The sequence below is a fragment of the Anomaloglossus baeobatrachus genome, chromosome 3 (genome assembly GCF_048569485.1).
Source record: "Anomaloglossus baeobatrachus isolate aAnoBae1 chromosome 3, aAnoBae1.hap1, whole genome shotgun sequence".
Classification (NCBI taxonomy): Eukaryota; Metazoa; Chordata; class Amphibia; order Anura; family Aromobatidae; genus Anomaloglossus; species Anomaloglossus baeobatrachus.
The window spans coordinates 570,062,593-570,085,488 of NC_134355.1; the positions used below are offsets into that span (position 1 = coordinate 570,062,593).

General features: G+C 47.0%; 1 protein-coding gene across 3 annotated transcripts in view; it reads right to left on the bottom strand.

The window, feature by feature from the left end:
• FBXO36 (F-box protein 36) overlaps positions 1 to 22,896 on the bottom strand; it is a 65,568-nt gene that overhangs the window by 32,948 nt on the left and 9,724 nt on the right. The window lies entirely within an intron of this gene.

The following is a 22,896-nucleotide window of genomic DNA, read 5'->3' on the forward strand; positions in this document are numbered from 1 at the left end:
ATAGGGGTCGGAGCCCGACAATGGTATTCTATGCACAAGGGGCTGCCATAAATGAGGTGAATAACAGTCGTTACTCACAGCACATCCAAGATGGCAGCCACCAGTGTTTCAGTAAAACTAGAATTAAATCAAAATAAACAGTGAATTTAATTTTGTATTAAAAATACTTGATTTCATAATCACTAATATTAATACAAAAATAAAAAAAAACCTACACCTTACCTTTAAATGCAAGAAGTTTGGGACCACCAGGACTCTTCCTAGACCTGGCCATCCAGCCAAACTGAGCAATCGTGGGAGAAGAGCCTTGGTGAGAGAAGTAAAGAAGAACCCCGAGATCACTGTGGCTGAGCTCGAGATGCAGTAGGGAGATGGGAGAAAGTTCCACAAAGTCAACTATCACTGCAGCCCTCCACCTGTAGGGCCTTTATGGTAGAGTAGCCCGACGGAAGCTTCTCGCCAGTGCAAGACATAAGAAAGCCCCCATAGAGTTTGCAAAAAAAAAAAAAACCCTTATGAAGGACTCCCAGACTATGAGAAATAAGATTCTCTGGTCTGATGAGATGAAGATAGAACTTTTTGGTGATAATTCTAAGTGATATGTGTGGAGAAAACCAGGCACTGCTCATCATCTGCCCAATACAATCCCAACAGTGAAACATGGTGGTGGCAGCATCATGCTATGGGGGTGTTTTTCAGCTGCAGGGACAGGACCACTGGTTGCAATTGAAGGAAAGATGAAAGTACAGAGATATCCTGGAAGCAAACTTCTTCCAGAGTGTTCTGGACCTCAGACTTGGCCGAAGGTTCACATTCCAACAAGACAATGACCCTAAGCACACAGCTAAAATAACAAAGGAGTGGCTTCAGAACAACTCTGTGACCATTCTGGACTAGACCAGCCAGAGCCCTGACCTAAACCCAATTGAGTATCTCTGGAAAGACCTGAAAATGGCTGTCCACCAACATTCACCATCCAACCTGACGGAACTGGAAAGGATCTGCAAGGAAGAATGGCAGAGGATCTCCAAATCCAGGTGTGAAAAACTTGTTGCATAATTCCCAAGAAGACTCATGGCTGTACTAGCTCAAAAGTGTGCTTCTACTTAATACTGAGCAAAGGGTCTGAATACTTATGGCCATGTGATAGTTTAGTTTTTTTTGTTTAATACATTTCCAAAAATTTCTACATTTCTGTTTTTTTGTGTCAAGATGGGGTGTAGAGTGTACATTAATGAGAAAAAAATGACATTTTTATGAATTTACCAAATGACTGCAATGAAACAAAGAGTGAAAAATGTAAAGGGGTCACAATACTTTCCGTACCCACTGTATTCCATTGGCCTCAGTGTATGTGTGTGTATAATGTAATAATCTATATATATAATTGCCTTATTCTGTCTGTCTGTCTGTCTGTGTGTCTTGCTCCAAAATTGTGTCCTCCTTACGGTGACACAAAGCTGATTGGCCCCGCCCCCCCGCACGGATTGGCCGCTCGCCCAGGCTGCGCCCCCACACGGATTGGCCGGCCGCTCGCCCAGGCTCTGCCTCCCCCACAGATTGGCCTCTCGCCCCGGCACCCTGCAGGCATTGGCAACTCGGCCACGCCCCGCCCCCCTCACGCAATGCACGCTAGCTCTGGCCCCGCCCCCCCACGCATTCCCTGAACGGACACGGTCACGGAGCCACGACTACCAGGTGAGTACTGTACCCCTGGGAGCCCACATCAGCGTACGCCGCCAACCCAGCCGACACATACCCTCGCATTGCTGGGGCTGGCCAGCGTTTGCTGGTGTGGGCTCCCGTGCGAGCGGGGGACGAGATGCGCTGGTAACCATGGTAGCATAGTTACCAGCGCATCAAGGTCCTGCAGCGGCGGAAAATACACACACGCACACACATAACAGCACACACATACAGACACACATCAGATCACACTCACTCTCACACACACATCACATCGCATCCACATACTCACAACATCCTGGGATATCGCTTGCTTCTCGGCGGCGATACTGTGCTGTGAGCTTCCAGGACCTGCCGGAGGATCACATGGCCAGAAGCATGTGGTATCTCCGGATGTTGTGAGTATGAGCGCGTATGTGCAATATCGTCAATGTGTGTGTGCGTGAGTGTATGCGATCGGGTGTGTGTGAGTGTATGCGATCGGGTGGGTGTGAGTGTATGCGATCGGGTGTGTGTGAGTGTATGCGATCGGGTGTGTGTGAGTGTATGCGATTGGGTGTGTGTGTGTGTGTGTATGCGATCGGATCTGTGATTGTCGGCAGAGGGGCACGGCGTGCTGGAGGAGGCTGGGAGGAGAGAGGCTGATCCTGGGGACCGAAAAGGCATCAGCTGGGGACAGAAAAGGCTGATGCTGGGAGGAGAGAGGCTGATGCTGGGGGAGGCTGAGGCTGGGGTAGGCTGGGAGGAGAGAGGCTGATGCTGGGGGAGGCTGAGGCTGGGGTAGGCTGGGAGGAGAGAGGCTGATGCTGGGGACCGAAAAGGCATCAGCTGGGGACAGAAAAGGCTGATGCTGGGAGGAGAGAGGCTGATGCTGGGGGAGGCTGATGCTGGGATGAGAGTGGCTGATGCTGGGGACAGAGAGGCTGATGCTGGGATAAGAGAGGCTGATGCTGGGATGAGAGAGGCTGATGCTGGGATGAGAGAGGCTGATGCTGGGGACAGAGAGGCTGATGCTGGGGACAGAGAGGCTGATGCTGGGGACAGAGAGGCTGATGCTGGGGACAGAGAGGCTGATGCTGGGATGAGAGAGGCTGATGCTGGGATGAGAGAGGCTGATGCTGGGATGAGAGAGGCTGATGCTGGGGACAGAGAGGCTGATGCTGGGGACAGAGAGGCTGATGCTGGGGACAGAGAGGCTGATGCTGGGATGAGAGAGGCTGATGCTGCGGGTAGAGAGGCTGATGCTGCGGGTAGAGAGGCTGATGCTGGGAGGAGAGAGGCTGATGCTGCGTGCAGAGAGGCTGATGCTGGTGCAGCATGGGGGATGGAGCACGATGGGGGGTGCGCAGCATGGGGGATGGAGCACGTTTGGGAGTGCGCAGCATGTCGCATGGAGCACGTTTGGGAGTGCGCAGCATGGCGGATGGACCACGTTTGGGAGTGCGCAGCATGGCGGATGGACCACGTTTGGGAGTGCGCAGCATGGCGGATGGAGCACGTTTGGGAGTGCGCAGCATGGCGGATGGACCATGTTTGGGAGTGCGCAGCATGGCGGATGGAGCACGTTTGGGAGTGCGCAGCATGGCGGATGGAGCACGTTTGGGAGTGCGCAGCATGGCGGATGGAGCACGTTTGGGAGTGCGCAGCATGGGGGATGCAGCACGATGGGGAGTGCGGAGTATAACGGATGGAGCACGTTTGGGAATGCGCAGCATGGCGGATGGACCACGTTTGGGAGTGCGCAGCATGGCGGATGGAGCACGTTTGGGAGTGCGCAGCATGGGAGATGGAGCACGATGGGGGGTGCGCAGCATAGGGGATGGAGCACGATGGGGAGTGCGCTGCATGGGGGATGGAGCACGATGGGGAGTGCGCAGCATGGGGGATGGAGCACGATGGGGAGTGCACAGCATAGGGGATGGAGCACGATGGGGAGTGCGCTGCATGGGGGATGGAGCACGATGGGGAGTGCGCTGCATGGGGGATGGAGCACGATGGGAAGTGCACACCACCCCCCAACACACACACACACACACACACGCGCACTGCACAACACACCACACACACACACTGGGAACCACAAACAACTGCCCTACACAGACACCCACACACACAGACAACGCTGCACACACAAATATACGCACATACCGCACAACACACACATTGCACAAAACATACCTCCCCCAAAACACACCACACACACACAAACCGCGCAACACACACACAACGCTACAGACACACAGCGCTCCACAAACAACGCAACACACATACAACACCGCTCTCACCCCCGTCACACCCAGACAACACCCAGAACATGTACAGCGCCCTACACAAACACTTTGTAACTACACACAACAACATCTATATCTATATATATAACAAAAATCATACATGAACTACACAATACGTAAATTCTAGAATACCCGATGCGTAGAATCGGGCCACCTTCTAGTATATATATAACTCGCTCAGTTGCGGTTTGGAGGCAAACACAGGTACGTTTTTTTATTAAAGTCCAGCAGGTTTATTATATCTTCATAAACTGCTCCAGGAAAAAATAGAAAACAAAACAGCCTTTTCAGGCACAAAGTAAAAAAACTGAAAATAAGTAGTTTGTACGTATATCTGTTGGGTTCACCAGGATTTCTGAAACACGATATCCTACAGGAGATGTTCTAACCTCCACACACAGACCATGTGTGAGACAAACAGTCTCCATTTTAAGACATGCACCACACCCATGTGTGGGAGTATGTGAGCAGCCAGACCCACTCATCTCTCCAGCTGCTCATAAAACCTAGCCCTGATGCTCCCTAAGAACTCTCTTAGTATTAAGTGTACTAGAGCCTGCACTGGGTTACATCACAGAGGATACCCACCTCCGCACTACATACCTCCCATCGACTACATGTCTGGTAGCCATCTTACAATATATATACAGTATACTAGCTGTAGTACCCAGCGTTGCCCAGGATAGTAACTGTCTCTCTCCCAGTCTTTGTCTGTCTCTCCCTCTTTGTCTGTCTGTCTCTTTCCCTATCTCGCATTCTCTATCTTTCCTGGTCTGTCTATTTGTCGGTCTTTGCCTGTCTCTGTCTGTCTCTTTGTCTGTCTCTTTGTCTGTATTTCTATTTGTCTTTCTGTCTCTTTCCCTATCTGTCTCTTTCCCTTTCTGTCGCTCTCTTTCCCTATCTGCCTCTTTCCGTCTGTCTCTTTCCCTGTCTGCATGTCTGTCCCTGTCTGTCTCTATCTCTCTATATCGGTCTCTGTCTGTCTGTCTCTGTATCTTTCCCTGTCTGTCTTTTTCCCTGTCTCTCTGTATATCTGTCTCTCTGTCTCTTTCCCTGTCTGTCTCTTTTCCTGTCTGTGTCTGTCTGTATCTTTCCCTGTCTGTCTCTGTATGTCTGTGTCTATCTGTATCTGTCTCTTTCCCTCTGTCTCTTTCCCTGTCTGTCTCTTTGTCTCTCTATCTCTTTGCCTATATCTCTTTCCCTGTCTGCCTCTGTCTGTATATTTCCGCCTGTCTCTTTCCCTGTCTGTCTCTTTCCTTTTTTGTCTGTCTCTGTCTGTCTGTCTGTCTGTCTATCTCTGTTCATGTCTGTCTTTCCACTGACATAATATTACCTCACACATAAGCTTCTTATACTAACAATATCCTTTGTTCCTATAGCAGCCAATCAGAGCTGCTATTAATGACCTGTAGCTCCCAGCTCCATTGACTTTAATGGAGGCAGGTTTTTTGGCGAATAACTGTAAAGTGCGGGGTTAAAATTTTTCCCTCAAAACATAGTCTATGACATTCCCTGAGTCACATGAGGTGTCTGTTCAAAATTTTGTGATTGTAAATGCGACAGTGCGAATTCCTTTAGCGGACATACACAGACATACATACATACACTCAATTTAAATGGTGCCAACACTTTCGGCCATGACTGTGTGTATATACAGTGAACTAAATAATTTGATCCCTTGCTGATTTTGTTAATTTGCCCACTGACAAAGGCATGAACAATCTATAATTCTAAGGGTAGGTTAATTTTAACAGTGAGAATATCCAAAATAAAATCCAGAAAATCCCATTGTATAAATTATATACATTTACAGTGGAACCTTGGTTAACGAGTAACCCAGTTAGCGAGTATTCCGCTTAACAAGCAACGCTTGCTGTAAATTTGTAACTCACTTTATCAGCAAGGATTGCCGTACGAGCAAAATACTCACCGCACACATTTCTGGTTCCGTACATCCACCGCGCTCTGACCCGCTCTTACAGTTTGCACAAACACACACAAACACGCACATATTATGCTCACCTTACCTTCCGTTCCATTGCTGGCATCACGGTTCTTGTAGTTCGCTGCTACAGGATGTGTGTGTATCGGTAACCATCGCGACGAGGGAGGAAATTCCGCTGTCAGCTGCTACTCAAAGGCAGCGTGCTGACCAATCAGAGAGAGGCAAGTGGCTCCTGCCTTTGACGTCAGCGCTCTGGCAGCGGAAGTTCCGGCATCGGTCGCGATGGTTACCCGATACACATCCTGTACCGGCGAATTGCAAGAACCATGAGGCCGGCAATGGAACGGAAGGTAAGGTGCGCATAATATGTGTCTGTTTGTGCATGTGTGGAATGGAACAATAGGGGACCAGGATGGGACATTTAACAAGTTGTGAAACGAATTGTCTGCATTGCAAAGATTTCCTATGGGAAATCTTGCTTTGCTAAACGAGTAACTTGGTTAACAAGCACACTCCCAGAATGGATTGTTCTCGTAAACCAAGGTTCCACTGTATTGCATTTTACAGAGAGAAATAAGTATTTGATTCCTCTGGCAAACAAGACTTAATACTTGGTGGTAAAACCCTTGTTGGCAAGCACAGCAGTCAGATGTATTTTTTCTAGTTGATGATGAGGTTTGCACACATGTCAGGAGGAATTTTGCTCCACACCTCTTTGCAGATCATCTCTAAAACATTAAGGTTTTGAGGCTGTTGCTTGGCAACTCGGAGCTTCAGCTCCCTCCATAGGTTTTGTATGGGATTAAGGTCTGGAGACTGGCTAGCCACTCCATGACCTTAATGTGCTTCTTTCTGAGCCACTCATTGTTGCCTTGGCTGTATGTTTTGGGTCATTGTCTTGCTGGAAGACCCAGCCACGACCTATTTTTAATGTCATGGAGGAGCGATGGAGGTTGGTACTCATGATTTTATGGTACATGGCTCCATCCATTGTCCCATTTATACGATGAAGTAGTCCTGTGCCCTTAGCAGAGAAACACGCTCAAAACATAATGTTTCCACTTCCATGCTTGACAGCGGGGATGGTGTTCTTTGGGTCATAGGCAGCATTTCTCTTCCTCCAAACATGGCGAGTTGAGTTGAGCTCTATTTTTGTCACATCTGATCACAGCACTTTCTCGCAATCACTCTCAGAATCATCCAGCTGTTCACTGGCAAACTTCTGACGGGCCTCCACATATGCCTTCTTGAGCAGTGGGACTTTGTGGGCACTGCAGGATTTTAAGCCATTACGGTGTAATTTGCTACAATGGTTTTCTTGGTGCCAGTGGTCCCAGCTGCCTTGAGATTATTAACAAGTTTCCCCTGTGTAGTGTAGTTTTAGGCTGATCTCTCACCTTCCTCATGATCCTGGATACCCCATGAGGTGAGATTTTGCACGGAGCCCCAAATCGATGCCGATTGACACTCATTTTGTATTTCTTACATTTTCTGGCCCCTGTGTTGTTAACAGGGAGTTCCTGGGCTGGGTGTGTGGACCCTGTGATGCTAACAGGGTTCACAGTCTCCATATCCGAGCGTCGTCTAACTCGTTCAGGCTACTATTAGTTTGAGAGCCACCCAGCTCTGTATCCTCCGCCTAACCTTCGGGTTGCCAGCATCTCCTTTTCCATCTGGGAGCACGGTGCACCTAGACTGGCGATTGGGATATATACAACCTTATCCAAATCTGACAGTCCCCCTGTAACAGATGGTGTTTCTTCAGCAGATGTTACTGTTGCTTAACCACCAAACCCACGGACACAAACTTTTTTCCCCTTTCCAACACACCTGTTCCCCTTTCCACCAGCATCTGTCCTTTTTCCACTCCTTTTGTATATGACCAAATTTGCAACTCTGCAGGGACACCGTACTCAACGCCGTCTCAGCACAGCAGCCAGCCCTCGGTTCCTCAGATGTGGACAAGTAAAAGACCATTTCCTCCTAGCCATGACAAAGCATTGAGATTCACTCTGTGCAGCACTGGTGTTTAGTGGAAAAGCAGATCGAAGATTGCGTACCACCTTCTGCAGATACTCCTGCATACGTGCGTCCCTTTCTATGGCAGGACTTATTTCGCCAAATTTTGTCTTGTACCGGAGATCTAACAGTGTGGCAACCCAGTAGTCAGCAATACTTCTAATTCTGACAATCTGAGGGTCATGTTGTAGGTAGTGCATCAAGAAGGCGCTCATGTGTCTTGCACATACAGGAGGACCAAGTCCTTGCTGTGTTGGTGGCAGCGAGGTGAGAATCATGCTTCCTTCCTCTGCCCTCTCCCCCCAACCACGCACAACAGAAATGTGATTAAGCTCTCCCTCATCAACTGAGTCTTACATGCCCATTGCCAGTTCGTCCTCCATTTCTTCCTGGGTTCCTGCACCTTCCTCAACAGTTTGGCTGCTACTATGCGCCCTTGTTAATCCCTCTCCCCACCGTTCCATGCCTGCCGCCTTGGTGCTGCTGACCGTCTGGACCTTGTAGATCTTGTTATCCCTTCCGCATATGACTCATCCTGTTAGGCTATGTGCGCACATTGCGTAAAAACATGCAGTTACGCTGCGCTTTGTAGCGCAGCGTAACTGCATGCGTCCAGCGTCCCCTGCACAGTCTATGGAGATTGTGCAGGGGCCGTGCGCACGTGGCGTCTAAGAGCGCAGCGCTTCGGCTACTGCCGAAGCGCTGCGCAAAAAGAAGTGACATGTCACTTCTTTCCTGCGCTTTGCCGGCAGCTCCTGCTCTGTCTATGGGAGGAGCTGCAGGCAGAGCGCATGGAATCGGCGCTCACTACGGACATTTCTGCAGCGATCTAAAGCGCACATGTGCTCTTCAGATCGCTGCAGAAATATCTGCAGGGCTAGTACGCAACGTGCGCACATAGCCTAAGTCTGTCCACATTGTCACTGGACAGATGCGTGCGCTTATCTGTCAGCAGACACCCAGCAGCACTGAAGACACGTTCTGAGAGAACGCTGGCTGCTGGACACGACAAGATCCCCAAGGCGTAACTGTCGAGCTCAGGCCATTTTTCCAAATTGGAAGCCCAAAATGAGCAAGGCTCAAGTTGCACAGTAAAGGCATCGATGTTCACTTGCAGATACTCCTATATCTGTGTCTCCTCCTCTTTTTACTCGTCTAGCTCTTTTGTTTTCGCATGAGTATATGTCCTTGTCACTTTTCCATGTGTTTGTGGTGTCTTGTGAGTTATCACCTTTTGGACCCCTTAGAAGGTGTTTTCTATATGTTTGTTTGTGTTTGCCTCCCATTGTTTTCAATGGGGTTCGAAGGTGTTCGACGAACCGAACCAAACTCGAACACTAGGGGGGTGGCTCAACACTAGTAAACAGTAAAATCATGTTCTTTACCATAAAGTTCTATCTTGCTCTCATTTGTTCACAAGATGCTTTTCCAGAAAGATTTTGGCTTATTCATGTACATGTCACAACAGTGACAGTAGATAACAGGGACAGTGTGCACTTGAGCAGTCCATCAAGCTAGTGGTCCCTAGGCTATCCCTGTCCTCAAGATTACCCCTGAAGATGGAGACGCCTGAGTCTTGTACATTGTTATACTTCTAGATACAACTCACTAAAATGTCACCCCTCCCCCCCAAAAGGAGTGAACAGGCAGGAGTGCAATTGGAACACATAGACAAAACAGACAAGGAAAAATATAAAAGAACTCCAAATCTTCTCCAGTAGGGAGCTTCGCTGCTGCAATTGGAACGCACACCTCAGCTGTACAGCTTCTTCAACATGGCCAGTGTAGAGAATATCTATAGATGGCGTAGGAAGGAGTGATGAGTGGATACTTATAACAGAAGGGAGTAGCTGCAGCTGAGATTACAACTACCAGTTAGATTTCCAGTAGGATAGAAATGAACTGCAGTGTGTACATCGCCCTGGCCAAAAACTGATGCTCTAGCAGGATACAGCTAAACCCCCACTAAGTGAAGGCATCACAGGTGCAGGAGAAGCAGATCACACACACACCTTCATGGAATGGAGGGGAGGTGACTGCTAGATGATAAAACTGCACACTAGTGGCTTGCATAGAGCGCTGTTCACATGCAGATGACACAGTCACAAACCCACAGCCTATTAGGTAACGCCCTTCTATTAGATCAGGCGGGCTGCCAAGCCGTACTCCACTGTATATCATGCACGGACAGACACTCTACAATGCAAGGCCCAACAGAAAGGGGCCTGGCTGTATCCTGTACAAACAAAAAAATATGAGGTTTTTGTTGGTATTTATGGCCATAAAACGTAAGCCTACACCCTCGTCAAGGGACCTCATGTCTGTAGGTCCCTACACTAAATATAAAAAAAGCAACAATAAGAGGATAATGTCCTCCAAAAATCAAGTATTACTCACAGCAAGTTGGGCTGCAGTGTGTACATCGCCCTGGCCAAAAACTGATGCTCTAGCAGGATACAGCTAAACCCCCACTAAGTGGGGGCATCACAGGTGCAGGAGAAGCAGATCACACACACACCTTCATGGAATGGAGGGGAGGTGACTGCTAGATGATAAAACTGCACACAAGTGGCTTGCATAGAGCGCTGTTCACATGCAGATGACACAGTCACAAACCCGCAGCCTATTAGGTAACGCCCTTCTATTAGATCAGGCGGGCTGCCAAGCCGTACTCCACTGTATATCATGCACGGACAGACACTCTACAATGCAAGGCCCAACAGAAAGGGGCCTGGCTGTATCCTGTAGAAACAAAAAAATATGAGGTTTTTGTTGGTATTTATGGCCATAAAACGTAAGCCTACACCCTCGTCAAGGGACCTCATGTCTGTAGGTCCCTACACTAAATATAAAAAAAGCAACAATAAGAGGATAATGTCCTCCAAAAATCAAGTATTACTCACAGCAAGTTGGGCTGCAGTGTGTACATCGCCCTGGCCAAAAACTGATGCTCTAGCAGGATACAGCTAAACCCCCACTAAGTGGGGGCATCACAGGTGCAGGAGAAGCAGATCACACACACACCTTCATGGAATGGAGGGGAGGTGACTGCTAGATGATAAAACTGCACACAAGTGGCTTGCATAGAGCGCTGTTCACATGCAGATGACACAGTCACAAACCCGCAGCCTATTAGGTAACGCCCTTCTATTAGATCAGGCGGGCTGCCAAGCCGTACTCCACTGTATATCATGCACGGACAGACACTCTACAATGCAAGGCCCAACAGAAAGGGGCCTGGCTGTATCCTGTACAAACAAAAAAATATGAGGTTTTTGTTGGTATTTATGGCCATAAAACGTAAGCCTACACCCTCGTCAAGGGACCTCATGTCTGTAGGTCCCTACACTAAATATAAAAAAAGCAACAATAAGAGGATAATGTCCTCCAAAAATCAAGTATTACTCACAGCAAGTTGGGCTGCAGTGTGTACATCGCCCTGGCCAAAAACTGATGCTCTAGCAGGATACAGCTAAACCCCCACTAAGTGAAGGCATCACAGGTGCAGGAGAAGCAGATCACACACACACCTTCATGGAATGGAGGGGAGGTGACTGCTAGATGATAAAACTGCACACAAGTGGCTTGCATAGAGCGCTGTTCACATGCAGATGACACAGTCACAAACCCGCAGCCTATTAGGTAACGCCCTTCTATTAGATCAGGCGGGCTGCCAAGCCGTACTCCACTGTATATCATGCACGGACAGACACTCTACAATGCAAGGCCCAACAGAAAGGGGCCTGGCTGTATCCTGTACAAACAAAAAAATATGAGGTTTTTGTTGGTATTTATGGCCATAAAACGTAAGCCTACACCCTCGTCAAGGGACCTCATGTCTGTAGGTCCCTACACTAAATATAAAAAAAGCAACAATAAGAGGATAATATCCTCCAAAAATCAAGTATTACTCACAGCAAGTTGGGCTGCAGTGTGTACATCGCCCTGGCCAAAAACTGATGCTCTAGCAGGATACAGCTAAACCCCCACTAAGTGAAGGCATCACAGGTGCAGGAGAAGCAGATCACACACACACCTTCATGGAATGGAGGGGAGGTGACTGCTAGATGATAAAACTGCACACAAGTGGCTTGCATAGAGCGCTGTTCACATGCAGATGACACAGTCACAAACCCGCAGCCTATTAGGTAACGCCCTTCTATTAGATCAGGCGGGCTGCCAAGCCGTACTCCACTGTATATCATGCACGGACAGACACTCTACAATGCAAGGCCCAACAGAAAGGGGCCTGGCTGTATCCTGTACAAACAAAAAAATATGAGGTTTTTGTTGGTATTTATGGCCATAAAACGTAAGCCTACACCCTCGTCAAGGGACCTCATGTCTGTAGGTCCCTACACTAAATATAAAAAAAGCAACAATAAGAGGATAATGTCCTCCAAAAATCAAGTATTACTCACAGCAAGTTGGGCTGCAGTGTGTACATCGCCCTGGCCAAAAACTGATGCTCTAGCAGGATACAGCTAAACCCCCACTAAGTGAAGGCATCACAAGTGCAGGAGAAGCAGATCACACACACACCTTCATGGAATGGAGGGGAGGTGACTGCTAGATGATAAAACTGCACACAAGTGGCTTGCATAGAGCGCTGTTCACATGCAGATGACACAGTCACAAACCCGCAGCCTATTAGGTAACGCCCTTCTATTAGATCAGGCGGGCTGCCAAGCCGTACTCCACTGTATATCATGCACGGACAGACACTCTACAATGCAAGGCCCAACAGAAAGGGGCCTGGCTGTATCCTGTACAAACAAAAAAATATGAGGTTTTTGTTGGTATTTATGGCCATAAAACGTAAGCCTACACCCTTGTCAAGGGACCTCATGTCTGTAGGTCCCTACACTAAATATAAAAAAAGCAACAATAAGAGGATAATGTCCTCCAAAAATCAAGTATTACTCACAGCAAGTTGGGCTGCAGTGTGTACATCGCCCTGGCCAAAAACTGATGCTCTAGCAGGATACAGCTAAACCCCCACTAAGTTTTTTGTTTGTACAGGATACAGCCAGGCCCCTTTCTGTTGGGCCTTGCATTGTAGAGTGTCTGTCCGTGCATGATATACAGTGGAGTACGGCTTGGCAGCCCGCCTGATCTAATAGAAGGGCGTTACCTAATAGGCTGCGGGTTTGTGACTGTGTCATCTGCATGTGAACAGCGCTCTATGCAAGCCACTTGTGTGCAGTTTTATCATCTAGCAGTCACCTCCCCTCCATTCCATGAAGGTGTGTGTGTGATCTGCTTCTCCTGCACCTGTGATGCCTTCACTTAGTGGGGGTTTAGCTGTATCCTGCTAGAGCATCAGTTTTTGGCCAGGGCGATGTACACACTGCAGCCCAACTTGCTGTGAGTAATACTTGATTTTTGGAGGACATTATCCTCTTATTGTTGCTTTTTTTATATTTAGTGTAGGGACCTACAGACATGAGGTCCCTTGACGAGGGTGTAGGCTTACGTTTTATGGCCATAAATACCAACAAAAACCTCATATTTTTTTGTTTGTACAGGATACAGCCAGGCCCCTTTCTGTTGGGCCTTGCATTGTAGAGTGTCTGTCCGTGCATGATATACAGTGGAGTACGGCTTGGCAGCCCGCCTGATCTAATAGAAGGGCGTTACCTAATAGGCTGCGGGTTTGTGACTGTGTCATCTGCATGTGAACAGCGCTCTATGCAAGCCACTTGTGTGCAGTTTTATCATCTAGCAGTCACCTCCCCTCCATTCCATGAAGGTGTGTGTGTGATCTGCTTCTCCTGCACCTGTGATGCCTTCACTTAGTGGGGGTTTAGCTGTATCCTGCTAGAGCATCAGTTTTTGGCCAGGGCGATGTACACACTGCAGCCCAACTTGCTGTGAGTAATACTTGATTTTTGGAGGACATTATCCTCTTATTGTTGCTTTTTTTATAGGATAGAAATGAACCTTAACTCTTTCAGCACTGGATGGAACTAAATAAGCTCCAACTCAGGATAAGAATGAGCAGGCACTAAAGAGGATCTGCGATCAACTTTATGCTGTGACCTTCTGATCTCAGATCCCCCCAAGATGACATCAGGCACCGGCACACTTGTGACAGTACATTTTTGCAAACTGCAGTATAGTTTTTTATGTCTCTGTGTCAGCAGTGGTTCCTCCTGGGTCTCCTTGCATAGCATTTCACTTCAGTCAAATGTTGACAGATAGTTCGTGTGGACACTGATGCACCGTGATCCTGCAGGACAGCTTGAATTTCTTTGGAACTTGATTTGGGCTGTTTATCTACCATCCGAACTATCCTGCGTTGCATCCTTTCATTAATTTGTCTCTGCTGTCCTCTTCAAGGGAGATTAGCTACAGTGCCATGGGTTGAAAACCTTTTGATTATGTTGCACACCGTGGACAAAGGAACATCAAGATCTCTGGTAATGGCCTTGTAACCTTTAAAATTGTTGATATTGTTCAACAATTTTGGTTCTCAAGTCCTGAGACAGTTCTGCCCTCTTATTTCTGTTCTCCATGCTTAGTGTCGCACACACACAGACACACTGCCATGATCCAGACCGGCTTTTTCCTGCTGCTGGTCTCACCCAGCTCTGGTCTGGTCATGTCAGGGGTTAACTTCCCTTGCCTCGTTCTGGATCCCAGGATGAAATATATTGCCTCTCTACCTATGGCTCAGTGCCAGTGATATTTCTGCCTTGCAGCTTGTATACTGGCTCTGGTGAGTGTTCCTGATCTGTTCTGCCTCCCTGCTACTGTGTCCTGACTTTGACCCTCCCCCGTTTGTCTGCCTGTTCTGGTCCCTGATTTCCCTCTCCTGTCTGTTGTTTGTGTTTCCCTCTGCATACCTGATCCCCCGACTTCTGACTCGGTTCTGCTTTCTGACTTTGATATTGATCCTCCCTTTGCAGTAACTCGACTTTCCTGGCTAGACTCTGACTATTTGACTACTCTTTTGCCACCTGGTGATTCGCCTGTTACATGCCTGCTGAAGTTACTCTGCTGTACTTCAGCTGCCTTTCTGTTACAGTGTTTCTTTGTCTCTCCTTCACCACTCTGCTGCCACCTAGTGGGGATTACGCTGTATTGCATCTTAATAGCCTTTGTACAGCGTGACAAACACAATGCAAAGATTGAGTCAAATTCTCCCCTTTTTATCTGGTTTCAGGTATGATTTTCATATTGCCCACACCTGTTACTTGCCACAGGTGAGTTTCAATGAGCATCACATACTTGAAACAAAGTTGTTTGCCCATATTAAACTTTGCAAAGCATGTAAGAATCAAGCCGCATACAAGGTTTTCCTGGAAAAACAGTTGCTTCCTTCTACTCAGGCAATGATCCCCAACTCTGAGGACTGGTTTTTCCAGCAGGACAATGTGCCATGCCACACAACTAGGTCAATCAATGTGTGGATGAAGGACCACCACATCAAATCCCTGTCATGGCCAACCCAATCTCCAGACCTGAACCCCATTGAAAACCTCTGGAATGTAATCAAGAGGAAGATGGATAGTCAAAGGCCATCAAACAAAGAAGAACTGCTTAAATGTTTGCACCAGGAGTGGCATAAGGTCACCCAAAAGCAGTGTGACAGACTGGTGGAAAGCATGCCAAGACGCATTAAAGCTGTGATTAAAAATCATGGTTATTCCACAAAATATTGATTTTTGAACTCTTCCTGAGTTTAAACATTATTAATAGTGTTGTTTCTAAATGATTGTGAACTTGTTTGTTTTCTTTGCATTATTTGACGTCTTAAAGCAATGCGTTTTTTTGTTATTTTGACCATTTCTCATTTTCAAAAAATAAATCCAAAATTTATTGTTTGGAAATTTAGAGACATGTTGCCAGCAGTTTATACAATAAAAGAACAATTTACTTAAAAATATACCTATAAAGAGGAAAATCAGAAAAACTGAAAATTGTGCAGTGGTCTCTTAATTTTTGCCACAGGTGTACATATACACTGTATATATACAACCACGCACCCATACAGTATAGTATACTAATTCCTCTACAGCGAGTTACCACAAAAAAATTAGAAAGCTAATATCATGTGTTTACTGATATACAGTATATATACACACTACAGTTCAAATGTTTAGGGTCACTTAGATATTTCCTTATTGTTGAAAGAACAGCACATTTTTTTTCAATGAAGCTAACGTTAAACAGAAATACACTGTATACATTGTTAATGTGGTAAATGAATATTCTAGCTGCAAACGTCTGTTTTTTAATGCAATATCTACTTAGGTGTATAGAGGCCCATTTCCGACAACCACCACTCCAATGTTATAATGGTACATTGTGTTTCCTAACTCTGTTAGAAGGCTAATGGATGCTTAGAAATCCCTTGAAAACTCTTGTGCAAGTATGTTAGCACAGCTGAAAACAGTTTTGCTGATTAGAGAAGCTATAAAACTGACCTTCCTTTGAGCTAGTTGAGAATCTGGAGTATTACATTTGTTGGTTCCATTAAACTCTCAAAATGGCCAGAAAAAGAGAACTTTCATGTGAAACTCTACAGTCTATTTTTTTGTTAGAAAGGAAGGATATTCCATGCGAGAAACTGACAAGAAACTGAATATTTCCTACAACGGTGTGTACTACTCCCTTCACAGGAAAGCACAAACAGGCTCTAACCAAAGTAGAAAGAGAAGTGGGAGGCCCCGCTGCACAACTGAGCAACAAGACAAGTACATTAGAGTCTCTAGTTTGAGAAATCGACACCTCACAGGTCCTCAACTGACAGCTTCATTAAATAGTACCCGCAAAATGCCAGTGACTGTCAACGTCTAAAAAGTGAAGAGGCGACTCCGGGATGCTGGCCTTCAGGGCAGAGTGGTAAAGAAAAAGCCATATCTGAGACTGGCTAATGAAAGGAAAAGATTTAATATGGGCAAAATAACACAGTTATTGGACATAGGAAAATTGGAAAAAAGTGTTATGGACAGACGAATTGAACTTCAAGGTGTTTGGATCACACAGAAAAACATTTGTGAGACACAGAACAACTGAACAGATACTGGAAGAGTAGCTGACGCCATCTGTCAAGCATGGTGGAGGTAATGTGATGGTCTGGGGTTGCTTTGGTGCTGGTAAAGTGGGAGATTTGTACAAGGTAAAAGAGATTTTAAATAAGGAAGGCTATCACTCCATTTTGCAACGCCATCCATACCCTGTGGACATCGCTTGATTGGAGTCAATGTCATCCTACAACAGGACAATGACCCAAAGCACATCTCCAAATTATGCATGAAATATTTAGGAAAGAAGCAAGCAGCTGGTATTCTATCTGTAATGGAGTGGGCAGCCCAGTCACCAGATCTCAACCCTATTGAGCTGTTGTGGGAGCAGCTTGACCGTATGGTACGCAAAAAGTGCCCATCAAGCCAATCCAACTTGTGGGAGGGGCATCTGGAAGCATGGGGTGAAATAATCTCTAGATTACCTCATCAAACAGCTAGAATGCCAAAGGTCTGCAAAGCTGGAATTGCTGCAAAGGAGCATTCTGTGACGAAAGCAAAGTTTTATGAAGAAAATTATTATTTCAAGTAAGAATCATCATTTCTAACCTTGTCAATGTCTGGACTATATTTTCTACTCATTATGCAACTCATTAGATAAATAAAAGTATGATTTTTCATAGAAAAGACAAAATTGTCTGGGTGACCCCAAACGTTTGAACTGTAGTGTGTGTGTGTATATATATACAGTTAGGTCCAGAAATATTTGGACAGTGACACAATTTTCGCGAGTTGGGCTCTGCATGCCACCACATGGGATTTGAAATGAAATCTCTACAACAGAATTCAAGTGCAGATTGTAACGTTTAATTTGAAGGTTTGAACAAAAATATATGATAGAAATTGTAGGAATTGTACACATTTCTTTACAAACACTCCACATTTTAGGAGGTCAAAAGTAATTGGACAAATAAACCAAACCCAAACAAAATATTTTTATTTTCAATATTTTGTTGCGAATCCTTTGGAGGCAATCACTGCCTTAAGTCTGGAACCCATGGACATCACCAAACGCTGGGTTTCCTCCTTCTTAATGCTTTGCCAGGCCTTTACAGCCGCAGCCTTCAGTTCTTGCTTGTTTGTGGGTCTTTCCGTCTTAAGTATGGATTTGAGCAAGTGAAATGCATGCTCAATTGGGTTAAGATCTGGTGATTGACTTGGCCATTGCAGAATGTTCCACTTTTTTGCACTCATGAACTCCTGGGTAGCTTTGGCTGTATGCTTGGGGTCATTGTCCATCTGTACTATGAAGCGCCGTCCGATCAACTTTGCGGCATTTGGCTGAATATGGGCTGAAAGTATATCCCGGTACACTTCAGAATTCATCCGGCTTCTCTTGTCTGCTGTTATGTCATCAATAAACACAAGTGACCCAGTGCCATTGAAAGCCATGCATGCCCATGCCATCACGTTGCCTCCACCATGTTTTACAGAGGATGTGGTGTGCCTTGGATCATGTGCCGTTCCCTTTCTTCTCCAAACTTTTTTCTTCCCATCATTCTGGTATAGGTTGATCTTTGTCTCATCTGTCCATAGAATACTTTTCCAGAACTGAGCTGGCTTCATGAGGTGTTTTTCAGCAAATTTAACTCTGGCCTGTCTATTTTTGGAATTGATGAATGGTTTGCATCTAGATGTGTATTTACTTTCATGGAGTCTTCTCTTTACTGTTGACTTAGAGACAGATACACCTACTTCACTGAGAGTGTTCTGGACTTCAGTTGATGTTGTGAACGGGTTCTTCTTCACCAAAGAAAGTATGCGGCGATCATCCACCACTGTTGTCATCCGTGGACGCCCAGGCCTTTTTGCGTTCCCAAGCTCACCAATCAATTCCTTTTTTCTCAGAATGTACCCGACTGTTGATTTTGCTACTCCAAGCATGTCTGCTATCTCTCTGATGGATTTTTTCTTTTTTTTCAGCCTCAGGATGTTCTGCTTCACCTCAATTGAGAGTTCCTTAGACCGCATGTTGTCTGGTCACAGCAACAACTTCCAAATGCAAAACCACACACCTGTAATCAACCCCAGACCTTTTAACTACTTCATTGATTACAGGTTAACGAGGGAGACGCCTTCAGAGTTAATTGCAGCCCTTAGAGTCCCTTGTCCAATTACTTTTGGTCCCTTGAAAAAGAGGTGGCTATGCATTACAGAGCTAGGATTCCTAAACCCTTTCTCCGATTTGGATGTGAAAACTCTCATATTGCAGCTGGGAGTGTGCACTTTCAGCCCATATTATATATATATATATAATTGTACTTCTGAACATGTTTTTGTAAACAGCTAAAATAACAAAATTTGTGTCACTGTCCAAATATTTCTGGACCTAACTGTGTATGTATATATATATATATATATATATATATATATATATATATATATATATATATATATATATATATATATATATATATACACACACACTAGCTGTACTACCCGGCTTCGCCCGGGTTAATAACTGCTGTTAACAAAATAGAATTTATTAACAAAAATGTATTCTGCACACAAAAACCACAAAACAAATAGATATAAATGTAATTATAATGTCTGTCTCCCACTCTGTATATATCTCTCTGTCTCTCTCTCTCTTTGTCTGTCTCTTTCCCTGCCTATCTCTGTCTCTTTCTCCATCTGTCTCAATCTCTTTCCCTATCTGTCTATCTCTGTCACTTTCCCTGTGTCTGTCTCTTTGTCTGTATCTGACTCTTTACCTGTCTGTATTTGTCTCTTAAGCTGTCTCTCTCTTTCCCTCTCTTTCCCTGTCTGTCTCTTTCCCTGTCAGTCTGTCTCTTTGTCTGTGTCTGTCTCTTACCCTGTCTATGTCTGTTTCTTACCCTGTCTATGTCTGTTTCTTACCCTGTCTGTGCCTGCCTCTTTTCCTGTCTGTGTCTGTCAGGTCTCTTTCTCTGGCTGCATTGTGACACGCCAACATTCCATTTAAGGGCATGGCTGCGCATTCTTCTGAAGTTCTGGCTGCACTGTGGCTCCCAGCTCCATTCGCTTTAATGGAGGCAGGTTTTTTGGTGAATAACTGTAAAGCGCGGGGTTAAAATTTCCCCTCAAAACATAGCCTATGACGCTCTCGGGGTCCAGAAGTGTGAGTGTGCAAAAGTTTGTGGCTGTAGCTGCGACGGTGCAGATGCCAATCCCGGACACACACACACACACACACACACACACACACACATTCAGCTTTATATATATATATATATCTATATATATAATTGCCTTATTCTGTCTGTCTGTCTGTCTGTCTGTCTGTCATGCTCCGAAATTGTGTCCTTACGGTGACACAAAGCTGATTGGCCGCTGGGCTCGCCATGGCCCCGCCCCCCCCACACGGATTGGCCTCTCGCCCCGGCTCTCTGCAGGCCCCGCCCCCCTCACGCAATGCACGCTCGCTCTGGCCCAACTGACACGGAGCCCCGATTCCCAGGTGAGTACACACACACACATCAGATCACACTCACTCTCACACTCACCTCACACATCACAACATGCTGGGATATCGCTTGCTTCTACACCGGCTCCGTCAGGATCCCAGCAGCGCCAGACATAACCTTGCGATGCTGGGATCTTCACGGAGGCCATGAAAGCTGGTAACCATTATACACATCGGGTAACTAAGGTCCCTTAGTTACCTGATGTGTATCATAGTTACCAGTGTACACCGGCTCACACTCACTCTCATACACACCTCACACACACATCACATCGCATCCACACATCAAGGTCCTGCAGCGGCGGAAAATACAGACACATAACAGCACACACATAACAGCACACACACACAAATCAGATCACACTCACTCACACACACACATCACATCGCATCCACATACTCACAACATCCTGGGATATCGCTTGCTTCTCGGCGGCGATACTGTGCTGTTGTGATCTTCCAGGACCTGCGGGAGGATCACATGGCCAGAAGCATGTGATATCCCCGGATGTTGTGAGTATAACCGCGTATGTGCGATATCGTCAGTGTCTGTGTGTGTGAGTGGATGCGATCGGGTGTGTGTGAGTGGATGCGATCGGGTGTGTGTGAGTGGATGCGATCGGGTGTGTGAGTGTCGGCAGAGGAGCACGGCGTGCTGGAGGAGGCTGGGAGCAGAGAGGCTGATCATGGGGAAGGCTGGGAGGAGAGAGGCTGATGCTGGGGGAGGCTGGGAGGGGGAGGCTGGGACGAGGGAGGCTGATGCTGGTGGAGGCTGATGCTTGGGGAGGCTGATGCTGGGGGAGGCTGGAAGGAGAGAGGCTAATGCTGGTGGAGGCTGATGCTTGGGGAGGCTGATGCTGGGGGAAACTGGGAGGGGAAGGCTGATGCTGAGGGAGGCTGGGAGGAAGGAGGCTGGGAGGAGAGAGGCTGATCCTGGGGAAGGCTGGGAACGGGAGGCTGATGCTGAGGGAGGCTGGAAGGAGAGAGGCTGATGCTGGGGGAGGCTGGAAGGAGAGAGGCTGATGCTGGTCGAGGCTGATGCTGGTGGAGGCTGATGCTTGGGGAGGCTGATGCTGGGGGAGACTGGGAGCGGAAGGCTGATGCTGAGGGAGGCTGGGAGAGGGAGGCTGGGAGGAAGGAGGCTGGGAGGAGAGAGGCTGATCCTGGGGAAGGCTGGGAAGGGGAGGCTGATGCTGGGGGAGGCTGGAAGGAGAGAGGCTGATGCTGGTGGAGGCTGATGCATGGGGAGGCTGATGCTGGGGGAGACTGGGAGCAGAAGGCTGATGCTGAGGGAGGCTGGGAGGAAGGAGGCTGGGAGGAAGGAGGCTGGGAGGAGAGAGGCTGATCCTGGGGAAGGCTGGGAAGGGGAGGCTGATGCTGAGGGAAGCTGGAAGGAGAGAGGCTGATGCTGGGGGAGGCTGGAAGGAGAGAGGCTGAGGCTGGGAGGAGAGAGGCTGATGCTGGGGAAGGCTGATGCTGAGGGAGGCTGGGAGGGGAAAGCTGATGCTGGGGAAGGCTGGGAGGACGGAGGCTGGGAGGAGAGAGGCTGATCCTGGGGAAGGCTGGGAGAGGGAGGCTGATGCTGGAGGAGGCTGGAAGGAGAGAGGCTGATGCTGGCGGAGGCTGATGCTGGGGAGGCTGGGAGAGGGAGGCTGATGCTGAGGGAGGCTGGGAGGAGGGAGGCTGGGAGAGGTAGGCTGAGAGAAGAGAGGCTGATGCGCACACACACACACACACACACGCGCGCGCACTGCACAACACACCACACACACACACACACACTGGGAACCACAAACAACTGCCCTACACAGACACCCAACACACAAACACCGCGGCACACACAAATATACGCACATACCGCACAACACACACATTGCACAAAACATACCTCCCCCCAAAACACACCACACACACACAAACCGCGCAACACACACACACAACGCTACAGACACACAGCGCTCCACAAACAACGCAACACACGCAACACACATACAACACCGCTCTCACCCCCCGCCACACCCAGACAACACCCAGAACATGTACAGCGCCTACACAAACACTTGGTAACTACACACAACAACATCTCTCTATATATATATAACAAAAATCATACATGAACTACACAATACGTAAATTCTAGAATACCCGATGCGTAGAATCGGGCCACCTTCTAGTATATATATATATATATATATATATATATATATATATATATATATATATATATATATATATATATATATATACACATACATACATACATACATACATACATACATACACACACATATACTCAAAGAAGTAACATTACACTAATTCCTGTACAGCAAGTGAAGAGAGTAATAATAAGGGCTTCTGTTTATTAGTGCCGTATAGGAGAGGTGGTATTTCTGGCAATGCTCCCATGCAAATAGTTTTTCTGTGATTTTGTCGATATGAGGGCAGAGCTATGTCACTGACATAGACAGAGTGCTTTTC